Raw genomic sequence first — 16,448 nt, 5'->3', positions numbered from 1 at the left:
AGAAAGAAAGCCTGAATTCTGAGTTTATATTGCAATTCTGGCTTATAAACTCACAATTGTAAGTTTATTTCATCCATTTTTGAGAAAGAAAGCCTGAATTATGAGTTTATATTGCAATTCAGGCTTTATTTCTCACAATTGTGAGTATATATCATCAATTTTTTGAGAAAGAAAGCCTGAATTATGAGTTTATATTGCAATTCTGGCTTATAAACTCACAATTGTAAGTTTATTTCATCCATTTTTGAGAAAGTAAGCCTGAATTATGAGTTTATATTGCAATTCTGGCTTTAATGCTCACAATTGTAAGTTTATATCATCCATTTTTGAGAAAGAAAGTCTGAATTATGAGATTATATTGCAATTCTGGCTTTATTTCTCACAACTGTGAGAATATATCATCCATTTTTGAGAAAGAAAGCCTGAATTATGAGTTTATATTGCAATTCTGGCTTTATTTCTCACAATTGTGAGTTTATGTTATCCATTTTTGTGAAAGAAAGCCTGAATTATGAGTTTATATTGCAATTCTGGCTTAATTTCTCACAATTGTGAGTATATATCATCAATTTTTTGAGAAAGAAAGCCTGAATTATGAGTTTATATTGCAATTCAGGCTTTATTTCTCACAATTGTAAGTTTATATCATCCATTTTTGAGAAAGAAAGCCTGAATTATGAGTTTATATTGCAATTCTGGCTTTAATGCTCACAATTGTAAGTTTATATCATCCATTTTTGAGAGAGAAAGACTCAATTATGAGTTTATATTGCAATTCTGGCTTTAATGCTCACAATTGTAAGTTTATATCATCCATTTTTGAGAAAGAAAGCCTCAATTATGAGTTTATATTGCAATTCTGGCTTTAATGCTCACAACTGGAAGTTTATATCATCCATTGTTGAGAAAGAAAGCCTGAATTATGAGTTTATATTGCAATTCTGGCTTTATTTCTCACAATTGTGAGTTTAAGTTATCCATTTTTGAGAAAGAAAGCCGGAAATATGGGTTTAAATTGCAATTCTGGCTTTATTGCTCACAATTGCGGGTTTATATCATCCATTCCTGAGAAAGAAAGCCTGAATTATGAGTTCATATTGCAATTCTGGCTTTATTTCTCACAATTGTGAGTTTATGTTATCCAATTTTGAGAAAGAAAGCCTAAATTATGAGTTTATATTGTAATTCTGGCTTTATTGCTCACAATTGCTAGGTTATATCATCCATTTCTGAGAAAGAAAGCCTGAATTATGAGTTTATATTGCAATTCTGGCTTTATTTCTCACAATTGTGAGTATATATCACCCATTTCTGAGAAAGAAAGCCTGAATTATGAGTTTATATTGCAATTCTGGCTTTATTTCTCACAATTGTGAGTATATATCATCCACTTCTGAGAAAGAAAGCCTGAATTATGAGTTTATTTTGCAATTCTGGCTTAATTTCTCACAATTGTGAGTATATATCACACATTTCTGAGAAAGAAAGCCTGAATTATGAGTTTATATTGCAATTCTGGCTTTAATGCTCACAATTGTAAGTTTATATCATCCATTGTTGAGAAAGAAAGCCTGAATTATCAGTTCATATTGCAATTCTGGCTTTACTTCTCACAATTGTGAGTATATATCATCAATTTTTTGAAAAAGAAAGCCTGAATTATGAGTTTATATTGCAATTCTGGCTTTATTTCTCACAATTGTGAGCATGTATCATCAATTTTTTGAGAAAGAAAGCCTGAATTATGAGTTTATATTGCAATTCTGGCTTTAATGCTCACAATTGTAAGTTTATATCATCCATTTTTGAGAAAGAAAGTCTGAATTATGAGTTTATATTGCAATTCTGGCTTTATTTCTCACAATTGTGAGTATATATCATCCATTTCTGAGAAAGAAAGCCTGAATTGTGAGTTTATATTGCAATTCTGGCTTTAATGCTCACAATTGTAAGTTTATATCATCCATTTTTGAGAAAGAAAGCCTTAATTATGAGTTTATATTGCAATTCTGGCTTTATTTCTCACAATTGTGAGTTTAAGTTATCCATTTTTGAGAAAGAAAGCCTGAATTATGAGTTTATATTGCAATTCTGGCTTTATTTCTCACAATTGTGAGTTTAAGATATCCATTTTTGAGAAAGAAAGCCTGAATTATGAGTTTATATTGCAATTCTGGCTTTATTTCTCACAATTGTGAGTATATATCATCAATTGTTTGAGAAAGAAAGCCTGAATTCTGAGTTTATATTGCAATTCTGGCTTATAAACTCACAATTGTAAGTTTATTTCATCCATTTTTGAGAAAGAAAGCCTGAATTATGAGTTTATATTGCAATTCAGGCTTTATTTCTCACAATTGTGAGTATATATCATCAATTTTTTGAGAAAGAAAGCCTGAATTATGAGTTTATATTGCAATTCTGGCTTATAAACTCACAATTGTAAGTTTATTTCATCCATTTTTGAGAAAGAAAGCCTGAATTATGAGTTTATATTGCAATTCTGGCTTTAATGCTCACAATTGTAAGTTTATATCATCCATTTTTGAGAAAGAAAGTCTGAATTATGAGATTATATTGCAATTCTGGCTTTATTTCTCACAACTGTGAGAATATATCATCCATTTTTGAGAAAGAAAGCCTGAATTATGAGTTTATATTGCAATTCTGGCTTTATTTCTCACAATTGTGAGTTTATGTTATCCATTTTTGTGAAAGAAAGCCTGAATTATGAGTTTATATTGCAATTCTGGCTTAATTTCTCACAATTGTGAGTATATATTATCAATTTTTTGAGAAAGAAAGCCTGAATTATGAGTTTATATTGCAATTCAGGCTTTATTTCTCACAATTGTAAGTTTATATCATCCATTTTTGAGAGAGAAAGCCTCAATTATGAGTTTATATTGCAATTCTGGCTTTAATGCTCACATCTGGAAGTTTATATCATCCATTGTTGAGAAAGAAAGCCTGAATTATCAGTTCATATTGCAATTCTGGCTTTATTTCTCACAACTGTGAGTATATATCATCCATTTCTGAGAAAGAAAGCCTGAATTATGAGTTTATATTGCAATTCTGGCTTTATTTCTCACAATTGTGAGTTTATATTATCCATTTTTGTCAAAGTAAGCCTAAATTATGAGTTTATATTGCAATTCTGGCTTTATTTCTCACAATTGTGAGTATATATCATCCATTTCTGAGAAAGAAAGCCTGAATTATGAGTTAATTTTGCAATTCTGGCTTTAATGCTCACAATTGTAAGTTTATATCATCCATTTTTGAGAAAGAAAGCCTCAATTATGAGTTTATATTGCAATTCTGGCTTTAATGCTCACAATTGTAAGTTTATATCATCCATTTTTGAGAAAGAAAGCCTCAATTATGAGTTTATATTGCAATTCTGGCTTTAATGCTCACAACTGGAAGTTTATATCATCCATTGTTGAGAAAGAAAGCCTGAATTATCAGTTCATATTGCAATTCTGGCTTTATTTCTCACAACTGTGAGTATATATCATCCATTTCTGAGAAAGAAAGCCTGAATTATGAGTTTATATTGCAATTCTGGCTTTATTTCTCACAATTGTGAGTTTATGTTATCCATTTTTGTCAAAGTAAGCCTAAATTATGAGTTTATATTGCAATTCTGGCTTTATTTCTCACAATTGTGAGTATATATCATCCATTTCTGAGAAAGAAAGCCTGAATTATGAGTTAATTTTGCAATTCTGGCTTTGTTTCTCACAATTGTGAGGATATATCATCCATTTTTGAGAAAGAAAGCCGGAAATATGGGTTTAAATTGCAATTCTGGCTTTATTGCTCACAATTGCGGGTTTATATCATCCATTCCTGAGAAAGAAAGCCTGAATTATGAGTTCATATTGCAATTCTGGCTTTATTTCTCACAATTGTGAGTATATATATGACCCATTTCTGAGAAAGAAAGCCTGAATTATAAAAATTATATTGCAATTCTGGCTTTATTTCTGACAATTGTGAGTATATATCATCCATTTCTGAGAAAGAAAGCCTGAATTATGAGTTTATATTGCAATTATGGCTTTATTTCTCACAATTGTGAGTTTATTGTAGTGAATTTTACAGGAGACTCATCTCATTTTAACTTGGCCCGCATAGGGACGCCAATTATGAAGTGAGTTCTGCTTTCGCCCACTAGAAAAGCGAAATAGTGTAGTGATGGGTACTCGCGTCACAGATGACGTAATGATTCTTGGATCACATGTCACTTAATGTGTGGTAATGAGTACATCACATAAGAAAGATTGGTGGGATATCTAGCTTGTAGAACCTCTCACTGTATTATCAACACAAGGAAGACACAAGTGTAATAAAATAAATTTATTAACAAATGATAGACAAGAGTAATCAACTATTAAATGAATACAATAAATGCAAAAGGAATAAAGTGCATAAGATGCATAAAATGTGATTCAGTTGGGTGTTACTATGTCATAGCTATGTTATCTTATGGAAAGATAAACTGTTGCTACTCTGAAACAAATAAGGTGAAGAACCTTATTTTGCATCAAACAAATAAATGAGCTATTATTTGTTATCAACTGCAATCAGCTATACAATATCTAATGTAAATTAGAAAAATCATATACTGATAGTACACAACAATGCCAAGGTCTCTGGAAGAGGATTGGAAGTGATATTTACGTTCTCTGTGGTTGATTGAGCAGTCCGGTAGCGGTGAATTCTTCCACTGGTTGTGCTGGGAGCAGTCAGTGGGAAAAGGATCAGGAATCCGTTTCAGGAATTCCACACTGTAGGATGCTGTTCTCCTGGAGCACCCAAAGGGTCCTAAGATCTGGAACACGCAGATGTGGCCCTGGTGTAGGTGCTGAAGGCCCTTAGCTTGGAACACGCAAGCAAAGGTACCTGAAGTGAAGGTTTGCTTGCTGGAGCTCAACCTTGTTGCAAATGTCTGTTGGTCTTCTGCCTCTCTCGGCTAGAGACTCAGAACTTGGTCAATCCGCTTTGTCTCTCTCGGATGGAGACTTAGGACGTGCTGCATCTGTGGTTGCCTCGCTGGACGAAGACTCTGAACGTCGAAAATATCTCTTTCTTCACAGACAGAACGTGGTCGTATCTGCTGCTGCCTCAAAGCTGGAGACTCGAAGCGTGGAGCGTCTGTTTCTGTCTCTCTGGACAGTAGGCTCAGAATGGTTGTGTCTGTTATTGTCTCACCCTTGCAGGTCAGACTCAGTACTGGTGTAACTGTTATGTCTTTCCCCGACGGGACTCAGACTCAGTACTTTTTTAGTGCTCTGTTAGTGTCTCACCCTGTTGGGCCTCAGACTCAGAACTTTGTTGCTCTGTTAGTGTCTCTTCCTTCACAGGCCGCAGACTCAGAACTTTGTTGCTCTGTTAGTGTCTCTTCCTTCACAGGCCGCAGACTCAGGACGAAGTTTGATCTGTTAACGTCTTACCCTGCCGGGCCTCAGACTCAGAACTTTGTGTAACTGTTATGTCTTTCCCCGACGGGACTCAGACTCAGTACAAGGAGTGTCTTTTGGAGAGGTACCTATTATAACTTTCCGATGAGGAGGAGATTGCAATTTGGTGCTTCTCCATTTCCATGCTGTGATTGGCTGGTTCCATCAGAGCGGGGGACATGGGGTAGCCCACCCTTCTTTCCTCTTGTGGAAGTCATTTGCATAGTCCAAACACAAAGTTAAAAAAGGTGTCAATAATGTTTTACTGGTGCATTTCTCATTTTCCAAAACACAATCAGAAAACATTTGGTCATGTAATGAACACATTAAGTCCAAACATGATGGGAAAAGATTGAACTGTCATGCATGCATTCATTTGTCCATTAACAGCTGAGTTTGTGTAAGATGTTGCACTACACATCGCTGTCAGTGAGAATACTTATTTCTCTGAATAAGTATAAGATGTGTGTGTTATGGTTCGCATCAGTTCAAGGTTTGAAAACATAGTTATGAATGGATTTGGATGGATCTTTGTGATCTCTCTTTGTTTCACCCACTGCGTGCTGCATCTGGAGATCCTAAGGAATTTTTATGACCGTCACAGGACCAAACCTTAGAAAACAGTCTCAAGGTGGGTGAAGGGTAGAAACTGCATCTTGACCAATAGGAAGTTCTGTCCTTCCAGGGGTTTTGTCCCAAAGGTCTCTTCTTGCCCTCTAAGAGGTGTCTGGCAGTTGTCCTGGCATCCTTATCTGATGGCGTTGGACAGTTTGCTTATGTTAGTCCACCAAGATCCAATCAAAATGTAGCAAACCTTTGTCCACTATTGTGGCCAGGGAGGGGCCCTCGCCATAAACTGGGCCCTGGAATGCGTGGTCCACTACATTATGTTATCCAATTTTGAGAAAGAAAGCCTAAATTATGAGTTTATATTGTAATTCTGGCTTTATTGCTCACAATTGCTAGGTTATATCATCCATTTCTGAGAAAGAAAGCCTGAATTATGAGTTTATATTGCAATTCTGGCTTTATTTCTCACAATTGTGAGTATATATCACCCATTTCTGAGAAAGAAAGCCTGAATTATGAGTTTATATTGCAATTCTGGCTTTATTTCTCACAATTGTGAGTATATATCATCCACTTCTGAGAAAGAAAGCCTGAATTATGAGTTTATTTTGCAATTCTGGCTTAATTTCTCACAATTGTGAGTATATATCACCCATTTCTGAGAAAGAAAGCCTGAATTATGAGTTTATATTGCAATTCTGGCTTTAATGCTCACAATTGTAAGTTTATATCATCCATTGTTGAGAAAGAAAGCCTGAATTATCAGTTCATATTGCAATTCTGGCTTTACTTCTCACAATTGTGAGTATATATCATCAATTTTTTGAGAAAGAAAGCCTGAATTATGAGTTTATATTGCAATTCTGGCTTTATTTCTCACAATTGTGAGCATGTATCATCAATTTTTTGAGAAAGAAAGCCTGAATTATGAGTTTATATTGCAATTCTGGCTTTAATGCTCACAATTGTAAGTTAATATCATCCATTTTTGAGAAAGAAAGTCTGAATTATGAGTTTATATTGCAATTCTGGCTTTATTTCTCACAATTGTGAGTATATATCATCCATTTCTGAGAAAGAAAGCCTGAATTGTGAGTTTATATTGCAATTCTGGCTTTAATGCTCACAATTGTAAGTTTATATCATCCATTTTTGAGAAAGAAAGCCTTAATTATGAGTTTATATTGCAATTCTGGCTTTATTTCTCACAATTGTGAGTTTAAGTTATCCATTTTTGAGAAAGAAAGCCTGAATTATGAGTTTATATTGCAATTCTGGCTTTATTTCTCACAATTGTGAGTTTAAGTTATCCATTTTTGAGAAAGAAAGCCTGAATTATGAGTTTATATTGCAATTCTGGCTTTATTTCTCACAATTGTGAGTATATATCATCAATTTTTTGAGAAAGAAAGCCTGAATTCTGAGTTTATATTGCAATTCTGGCTTATAAACTCACAATTGTAAGTTTATTTCATCCATTTTTGAGAAAGAAAGCCTGAATTATGAGTTTATATTGCAAATCAGGCTTTATTTCTCACAATTGTGAGTATATATCATCAATTTTTTGAGAAAGAAAGCCTGAATTATGAGTTTATATTGCAATTCTGGCTTATAAACTCACAATTGTAAGTTTATTTCATCCATTTTTGAGAAAGTAAGCCTGAATTATGAGTTTATATTGCAATTATGGCTTTAATGCTCACAATTGTAAGTTTATATCATCCATTTTTGAGAAAGAAAGTCTGAATTATGAGATTATATTGCAATTCTGGCTTTATTTCTCACAACTGTGAGAATATATCATCCATTTTTGAGAAAGAAAGCCTGAATTATGAGTTTATATTGCAATTCTGGCTTTATTTCTCACAATTGTGAGTTTATGTTATCCATTTTTGTGAAAGAAAGCCTGAATTATGAGTTTATATTGCAATTCTGGCTTAATTTCTCACAATTGTGAGTATATATCATCAATTTTTTGAGAAAGAAAGCCTGAATTATGAGTTTATATTGCAATTCAGGCTTTATTTCTCACAATTGTAAGTTTATATCATCCATTTTTGAGAAAGAAAGCCTGAATTATGAGTTAATTTTGCAATTCTGGCTTTAATGCTCACAATTGTAAGTTTATATCATCCATTTTTGAGAAAGAAAGCCTCAATTATGAGTTTATATTGCAATTCTGGCTTTAATGCTCACAATTGTAAGTTTATATCATCCATTTTTGAGAAAGAAAGCCTCAATTATGAGTTTATATTGCAATTCTGGCTTTAATGCTCACAACTGGAAGTTTATATCATCCATTGTTGAGAAAGAAAGCCTGAATTATCAGTTCATATTGCAATTCTGGCTTTATTTCTCACAACTGTGAGTATATATCATCCATTTCTGAGAAAGAAAGCCTGAATTATGAGTTTATATTGCAATTCTGGCTTTATTTCTCACAATTGTGAGTTTATGTTATCCATTTTTGTCAAAGTAAGCCTAAATTATGAGTTTATATTGCAATTCTGGCTTTATTTCTCACAATTGTGAGTATATATCATCCATTTCTGAGAAAGAAAGCCTGAATTATGAGTTAATTTTGCAATTCTGGCTTTGTTTCTCACAATTGTGAGGATATATAATCCATTTTTGAGAAAGAAAGCCTGAATTATGAGTTTATATTGCAATTCTGGCTTTATTTCTCACAATTGTGAGCATGTATCATCAATTTTTTGAGAAAGAAAGCCTGAATTATGAGTTTATATTGCAATTCTGGCTTTAATGCTCACAATTGTAAGTTTATATCATCCATTTTTGAGAAAGAAAGTCTGAATTATGAGTTTATATTGCAATTCTGGCTTTATTTCTCACAATTGTGAGTATATATCATCCATTTCTGAGAAAGAAAGCCTGAATTGTGAGTTTATATTGCAATTCTGGCTTTAATGCTCACAATTGTAAGTTTATATCATCCATTTTTGAGAAAGAAAGCCTTAATTATGAGTTTATATTGCAATTCTGGCTTTATTTCTCACAATTGTGAGTTTAAGTTATCCATTTTTGAGAAAGAAAGCCTGAATTATGAGTTTATATTGCAATTCTGGCTTTATTTCTCACAATTGTGAGTTTAAGTTATCCATTTTTGAGAAAGAAAGCCTGAATTATGAGTTTATATTGCAATTCTGGCTTTATTTCTCACAATTGTGAGTATATATCATCAATTTTTTGAGAAAGAAAGCCTGAATTCTGAGTTTATATTGCAATTCTGGCTTATAAACTCACAATTGTAAGTTTATTTCATCCATTTTTGAGAAAGAAAGCCTGAATTATGAGTTTATATTGCAATTCAGGCTTTATTTCTCACAATTGTGAGTATATATCATCAATTTTTTGAGAAAGAAAGCCTGAATTATGAGTTTATATTGCAATTCTGGCTTATAAACTCACAATTGTAAGTTTATTTCATCCATTTTTGAGAAAGTAAGCCTGAATTATGAGTTTATATTGCAATTCTGGCTTTAATGCTCACAATTGTAAGTTTATATCATCCATTTTTGAGAAAGAAAGTCTGAATTATGAGATTATATTGCAATTCTGGCTTTATTTCTCACAACTGTGAGAATATATCATCCATTTTTGAGAAAGAAAGCCTGAATTATGAGTTTATATTGCAATTCTGGCTTTATTTCTCACAATTGTGAGTTTATGTTATCCATTTTTGTGAAAGAAAGCCTGAATTATGAGTTTATATTGCAATTCTGGCTTAATTTCTCACAATTGTGAGTATATATCATCAATTTTTTGAGAAAGAAAGCCTGAATTATGAGTTTATATTGCAATTCAGGCTTTATTTCTCACAATTGTAAGTTTATATCATCCATTTTTGAGAAAGAAAGCCTGAATTATGAGTTTATATTGCAATTCTGGCTTTAATGCTCACAATTGTAAGTTTATATCATCCATTTTTGAGAGAGAAAGACTCAATTATGAGTTTATATTGCAATTCTGGCTTTAATGCTCACAATTGTAAGTTTATATCATCCATTTTTGAGAAAGAAAGCCTCAATTATGAGTTTATATTGCAATTCTGGCTTTAATGCTCACAACTGGAAGTTTATATCATCCATTGTTGAGAAAGAAAGCCTGAATTATGAGTTTATATTGCAATTCTGGCTTTATTTCTCACAATTGTGAGTTTAAGTTATCCATTTTTGAGAAAGAAAGCCGGAAATATGGGTTTAAATTGCAATTCTGGCTTTATTGCTCACAATTGCGGGTTTATATCATCCATTCCTGAGAAAGAAAGCCTGAATTATGAGTTCATATTGCAATTCTGGCTTTATTTCTCACAATTGTGAGTTTATGTTATCCAATTTTGAGAAAGAAAGCCTAAATTATGAGTTTATATTGTAATTCTGGCTTTATTGCTCACAATTGCTAGGTTATATCATCCATTTCTGAGAAAGAAAGCCTGAATTATGAGTTTATATTGCAATTCTGGCTTTATTTCTCACAATTGTGAGTATATATCACCCATTTCTGAGAAAGAAAGCCTGAATTATGAGTTTATATTGCAATTCTGGCTTTATTTCTCACAATTGTGAGTATATATCATCCACTTCTGAGAAAGAAAGCCTGAATTATGAGTTTATTTTGCAATTCTGGCTTAATTTCTCACAATTGTGAGTATATATCACACATTTCTGAGAAAGAAAGCCTGAATTATGAGTTTATATTGCAATTCTGGCTTTAATGCTCACAATTGTAAGTTTATATCATCCATTGTTGAGAAAGAAAGCCTGAATTATCAGTTCATATTGCAATTCTGGCTTTACTTCTCACAATTGTGAGTATATATCATCAATTTTTTGAGAAAGAAAGCCTGAATTATGAGTTTATATTGCAATTCTGGCTTTATTTCTCACAATTGTGAGCATGTATCATCAATTTTTTGAGAAAGAAAGCCTGAATTATGAGTTTATATTGCAATTCTGGCTTTAATGCTCACAATTGTAAGTTTATATCATCCATTTTTGAGAAAGAAAGTCTGAATTATGAGTTTATATTGCAATTCTGGCTTTATTTCTCACAATTGTGAGTATATATCATCCATTTCTGAGAAAGAAAGCCTGAATTGTGAGTTTATATTGCAATTCTGGCTTTAATGCTCACAATTGTAAGTTTATATCATCCATTTTTGAGAAAGAAAGCCTTAATTATGAGTTTATATTGCAATTCTGGCTTTATTTCTCACAATTGTGAGTTTAAGTTATCCATTTTTGAGAAAGAAAGCCTGAATTATGAGTTTATATTGCAATTCTGGCTTTATTTCTCACAATTGTGAGTTTAAGATATCCATTTTTGAGAAAGAAAGCCTGAATTATGAGTTTATATTGCAATTCTGGCTTTATTTCTCACAATTGTGAGTATATATCATCAATTGTTTGAGAAAGAAAGCCTGAATTCTGAGTTTATATTGCAATTCTGGCTTATAAACTCACAATTGTAAGTTTATTTCATCCATTTTTGAGAAAGAAAGCCTGAATTATGAGTTTATATTGCAATTCAGGCTTTATTTCTCACAATTGTGAGTATATATCATCAATTTTTTGAGAAAGAAAGCCTGAATTATGAGTTTATATTGCAATTCTGGCTTATAAACTCACAATTGTAAGTTTATTTCATCCATTTTTGAGAAAGAAAGCCTGAATTATGAGTTTATATTGCAATTCTGGCTTTAATGCTCACAATTGTAAGTTTATATCATCCATTTTTGAGAAAGAAAGTCTGAATTATGAGATTATATTGCAATTCTGGCTTTATTTCTCACAACTGTGAGAATATATCATCCATTTTTGAGAAAGAAAGCCTGAATTATGAGTTTATATTGCAATTCTGGCTTTATTTCTCACAATTGTGAGTTTATGTTATCCATTTTTGTGAAAGAAAGCCTGAATTATGAGTTTATATTGCAATTCTGGCTTAATTTCTCACAATTGTGAGTATATATTATCAATTTTTTGAGAAAGAAAGCCTGAATTATGAGTTTATATTGCAATTCAGGCTTTATTTCTCACAATTGTAAGTTTATATCATCCATTTTTGAGAAAGAAAGCCTCAATTATGAGTTTATATTGCAATTCTGGCTTTAATGCTCACATCTGGAAGTTTATATCATCCATTGTTGAGAAAGAAAGCCTGAATTATCAGTTCATATTGCAATTCTGGCTTTATTTCTCACAACTGTGAGTATATATCATCCATTTCTGAGAAAGAAAGCCTGAATTATGAGTTTATATTGCAATTCTGGCTTTATTTCTCACAATTGTGAGTTTATATTATCCATTTTTGTCAAAGTAAGCCTAAATTATGAGTTTATATTGCAATTCTGGCTTTATTTCTCACAATTGTGAGTATATATCATCCATTTCTGAGAAAGAAAGCCTGAATTATGAGTTAATTTTGCAATTCTGGCTTTAATGCTCACAATTGTAAGTTTATATCATCCATTTTTGAGAAAGAAAGCCTCAATTATGAGTTTATATTGCAATTCTGGCTTTAATGCTCACAATTGTAAGTTTATATCATCCATTTTTGAGAAAGAAAGCCTCAATTATGAGTTTATATTGCAATTCTGGCTTTAATGCTCACAACTGGAAGTTTATATCATCCATTGTTGAGAAAGAAAGCCTGAATTATCAGTTCATATTGCAATTCTGGCTTTATTTCTCACAACTGTGAGTATATATCATCCATTTCTGAGAAAGAAAGCCTGAATTATGAGTTTATATTGCAATTCTGGCTTTATTTCTCACAATTGTGAGTTTATGTTATCCATTTTTGTCAAAGTAAGCCTAAATTATGAGTTTATATTGCAATTCTGGCTTTATTTCTCACAATTGTGAGTATATATCATCCATTTCTGAGAAAGAAAGCCTGAATTATGAGTTAATTTTGCAATTCTGGCTTTGTTTCTCACAATTGTGAGGATATATCATCCATTTTTGAGAAAGAAAGCCGGAAATATGGGTTTAAATTGCAATTCTGGCTTTATTGCTCACAATTGCGGGTTTATATCATCCATTCCTGAGAAAGAAAGCCTGAATTATGAGTTCATATTGCAATTCTGGCTTTATTTCTCACAATTGTGAGTATATATATGACCCATTTCTGAGAAAGAAAGCCTGAATTATAAAAATTATATTGCAATTCTGGCTTTATTTCTGACAATTGTGAGTATATATCATCCATTTCTGAGAAAGAAAGCCTGAATTATGAGTTTATATTGCAATTATGGCTTTATTTCTCACAATTGTGAGTTTATTGTAGTGAATTTTACAGGAGACTCATCTCATTTTAACTTGGCCCGCATAGGGACGCCAATTATGAAGTGAGTTCTGCTTTCGCCCACTAGAAAAGCGAAATAGTGTAGTGATGGGTACTCGCGTCACAGATGACGTAATGATTCTTGGATCACATGTCACTTAATGTGTGGTAATGAGTACATCACATAAGAAAGATTGGTGGGATATCTAGCTTGTAGAACCTCTCACTGTATTATCAACACAAGGAAGACACAAGTGTAATAAAATAAATTTATTAACAAATGATAGACAAGAGTAATCAACTATTAAATGAATACAATAAATGCAAAAGGAATAAAGTGCATAAGATGCATAAAATGTGATTCAGTTGGGTGTTACTATGTCATAGCTATGTTATCTTATGGAAAGATAAACTGTTGCTACTCTGAAACAAATAAGGTGAAGAACCTTATTTTGCATCAAACAAATAAATGAGCTATTATTTGTTATCAACTGCAATCAGCTATACAATATCTAATGTAAATTAGAAAAATCATATACTGATAGTACACAACAATGCCAAGGTCTCTGGAAGAGGATTGGAAGTGATATTTACGTTCTCTGTGGTTGATTGAGCAGTCCGGTAGCGGTGAATTCTTCCACTGGTTGTGCTGGGAGCAGTCAGTGGGAAAAGGATCAGGAATCCGTTTCAGGAATTCCACACTGTAGGATGCTGTTCTCCTGGAGCACCCAAAGGGTCCTAAGATCTGGAACACGCAGATGTGGCCCTGGTGTAGGTGCTGAAGGCCCTTAGCTTGGAACACGCAAGCAAAGGTACCTGAAGTGAAGGTTTGCTTGCTGGAGCTCAACCTTGTTGCAAATGTCTGTTGGTCTTCTGCCTCTCTCGGCTAGAGACTCAGAACTTGGTCAATCCGCTTTGTCTCTCTCGGATGGAGACTTAGGACGTGCTGCATCTGTGGTTGCCTCGCTGGACGAAGACTCTGAACGTCGAAAATATCTCTTTCTTCACAGACAGAACGTGGTCGTATCTGCTGCTGCCTCAAAGCTGGAGACTCGAAGCGTGGAGCGTCTGTTTCTGTCTCTCTGGACAGTAGGCTCAGAATGGTTGTGTCTGTTATTGTCTCACCCTTGCAGGTCAGACTCAGTACTGGTGTAACTGTTATGTCTTTCCCCGACGGGACTCAGACTCAGTACTTTTTTAGTGCTCTGTTAGTGTCTCACCCTGTTGGGCCTCAGACTCAGAACTTTGTTGCTCTGTTAGTGTCTCTTCCTTCACAGGCCGCAGACTCAGAACTTTGTTGCTCTGTTAGTGTCTCTTCCTTCACAGGCCGCAGACTCAGGACGAAGTTTGATCTGTTAACGTCTTACCCTGCCGGGCCTCAGACTCAGAACTTTGTGTAACTGTTATGTCTTTCCCCGACGGGACTCAGACTCAGTACAAGGAGTGTCTTTTGGAGAGGTACCTATTATAACTTTCCGATGAGGAGGAGATTGCAATTTGGTGCTTCTCCATTTCCATGCTGTGATTGGCTGGTTCCATCAGAGCGGGGGACATGGGGTAGCCCACCCTTCTTTCCTCTTGTGGAAGTCATTTGCATAGTCCAAACACAAAGTTAAAAAAGGTGTCAATAATGTTTTACTGGTGCATTTCTCATTTTCCAAAACACAATCAGAAAACATTTGGTCATGTAATGAACACATTAAGTCCAAACATGATGGGAAAAGATTGAACTGTCATGCATGCATTCATTTGTCCATTAACAGCTGAGTTTGTGTAAGATGTTGCACTACACATCGCTGTCAGTGAGAATACTTATTTCTCTGAATAAGTATAAGATGTGTGTGTTATGGTTCGCATCAGTTCAAGGTTTGAAAACATAGTTATGAATGGATTTGGATGGATCTTTGTGATCTCTCTTTGTTTCACCCACTGCGTGCTGCATCTGGAGATCCTAAGGAATTTTTATGACCGTCACAGGACCAAACCTTAGAAAACAGTCTCAAGGTGGGTGAAGGGTAGAAACTGCATCTTGACCAATAGGAAGTTCTGTCCTTCCAGGGGTTTTGTCCCAAAGGTCTCTTCTTGCCCTCTAAGAGGTGTCTGGCAGTTGTCCTGGCATCCTTATCTGATGGCGTTGGACAGTTTGCTTATGTTAGTCCACCAAGATCCAATCAAAATGTAGCAAACCTTTGTCCACTATTGTGGCCAGGGAGGGGCCCTCGCCATAAACTGGGCCCTGGAATGCGTGGTCCACTACATTATGTTATCCAATTTTGAGAAAGAAAGCCTAAATTATGAGTTTATATTGTAATTCTGGCTTTATTGCTCACAATTGCTAGGTTATATCATCCATTTCTGAGAAAGAAAGCCTGAATTATGAGTTTATATTGCAATTCTGGCTTTATTTCTCACAATTGTGAGTATATATCACCCATTTCTGAGAAAGAAAGCCTGAATTATGAGTTTATATTGCAATTCTGGCTTTATTTCTCACAATTGTGAGTATATATCATCCACTTCTGAGAAAGAAAGCCTGAATTATGAGTTTATTTTGCAATTCTGGCTTAATTTCTCACAATTGTGAGTATATATCACCCATTTCTGAGAAAGAAAGCCTGAATTATGAGTTTATATTGCAATTCTGGCTTTAATGCTCACAATTGTAAGTTTATATCATCCATTGTTGAGAAAGAAAGCCTGAATTATCAGTTCATATTGCAATTCTGGCTTTACTTCTCACAATTGTGAGTATATATCATCAATTTTTTGAGAAAGAAAGCCTGAATTATGAGTTTATATTGCAATTCTGGCTTTATTTCTCACAATTGTGAGCATGTATCATCAATTTTTTGAGAAAGAAAGCCTGAATTATGAGTTTATATTGCAATTCTGGCTTTAATGCTCACAATTGTAAGTTAATATCATCCATTTTTGAGAAAGAAAGTCTGAATTATGAGTTTATATTGCAATTCTGGCTTTATTTCTCACAATTGTGAGTATATATCATCCATTTCTGAGAAAGAAAGCCTGAATTGTGAGTTTATATTGCAATTCTGGCTTTAATGCTCACAATTGTAAGTTTATATCATCCATTTTTGA

The sequence above is a fragment of the Garra rufa genome, unplaced genomic scaffold (genome assembly GCF_049309525.1).
Source record: "Garra rufa unplaced genomic scaffold, GarRuf1.0 hap1_unplaced_002, whole genome shotgun sequence".
NCBI lineage: Eukaryota > Metazoa > Chordata > Actinopteri > Cypriniformes > Cyprinidae > Garra > Garra rufa.
This window is presented reverse-complemented; position numbering follows the sequence as displayed.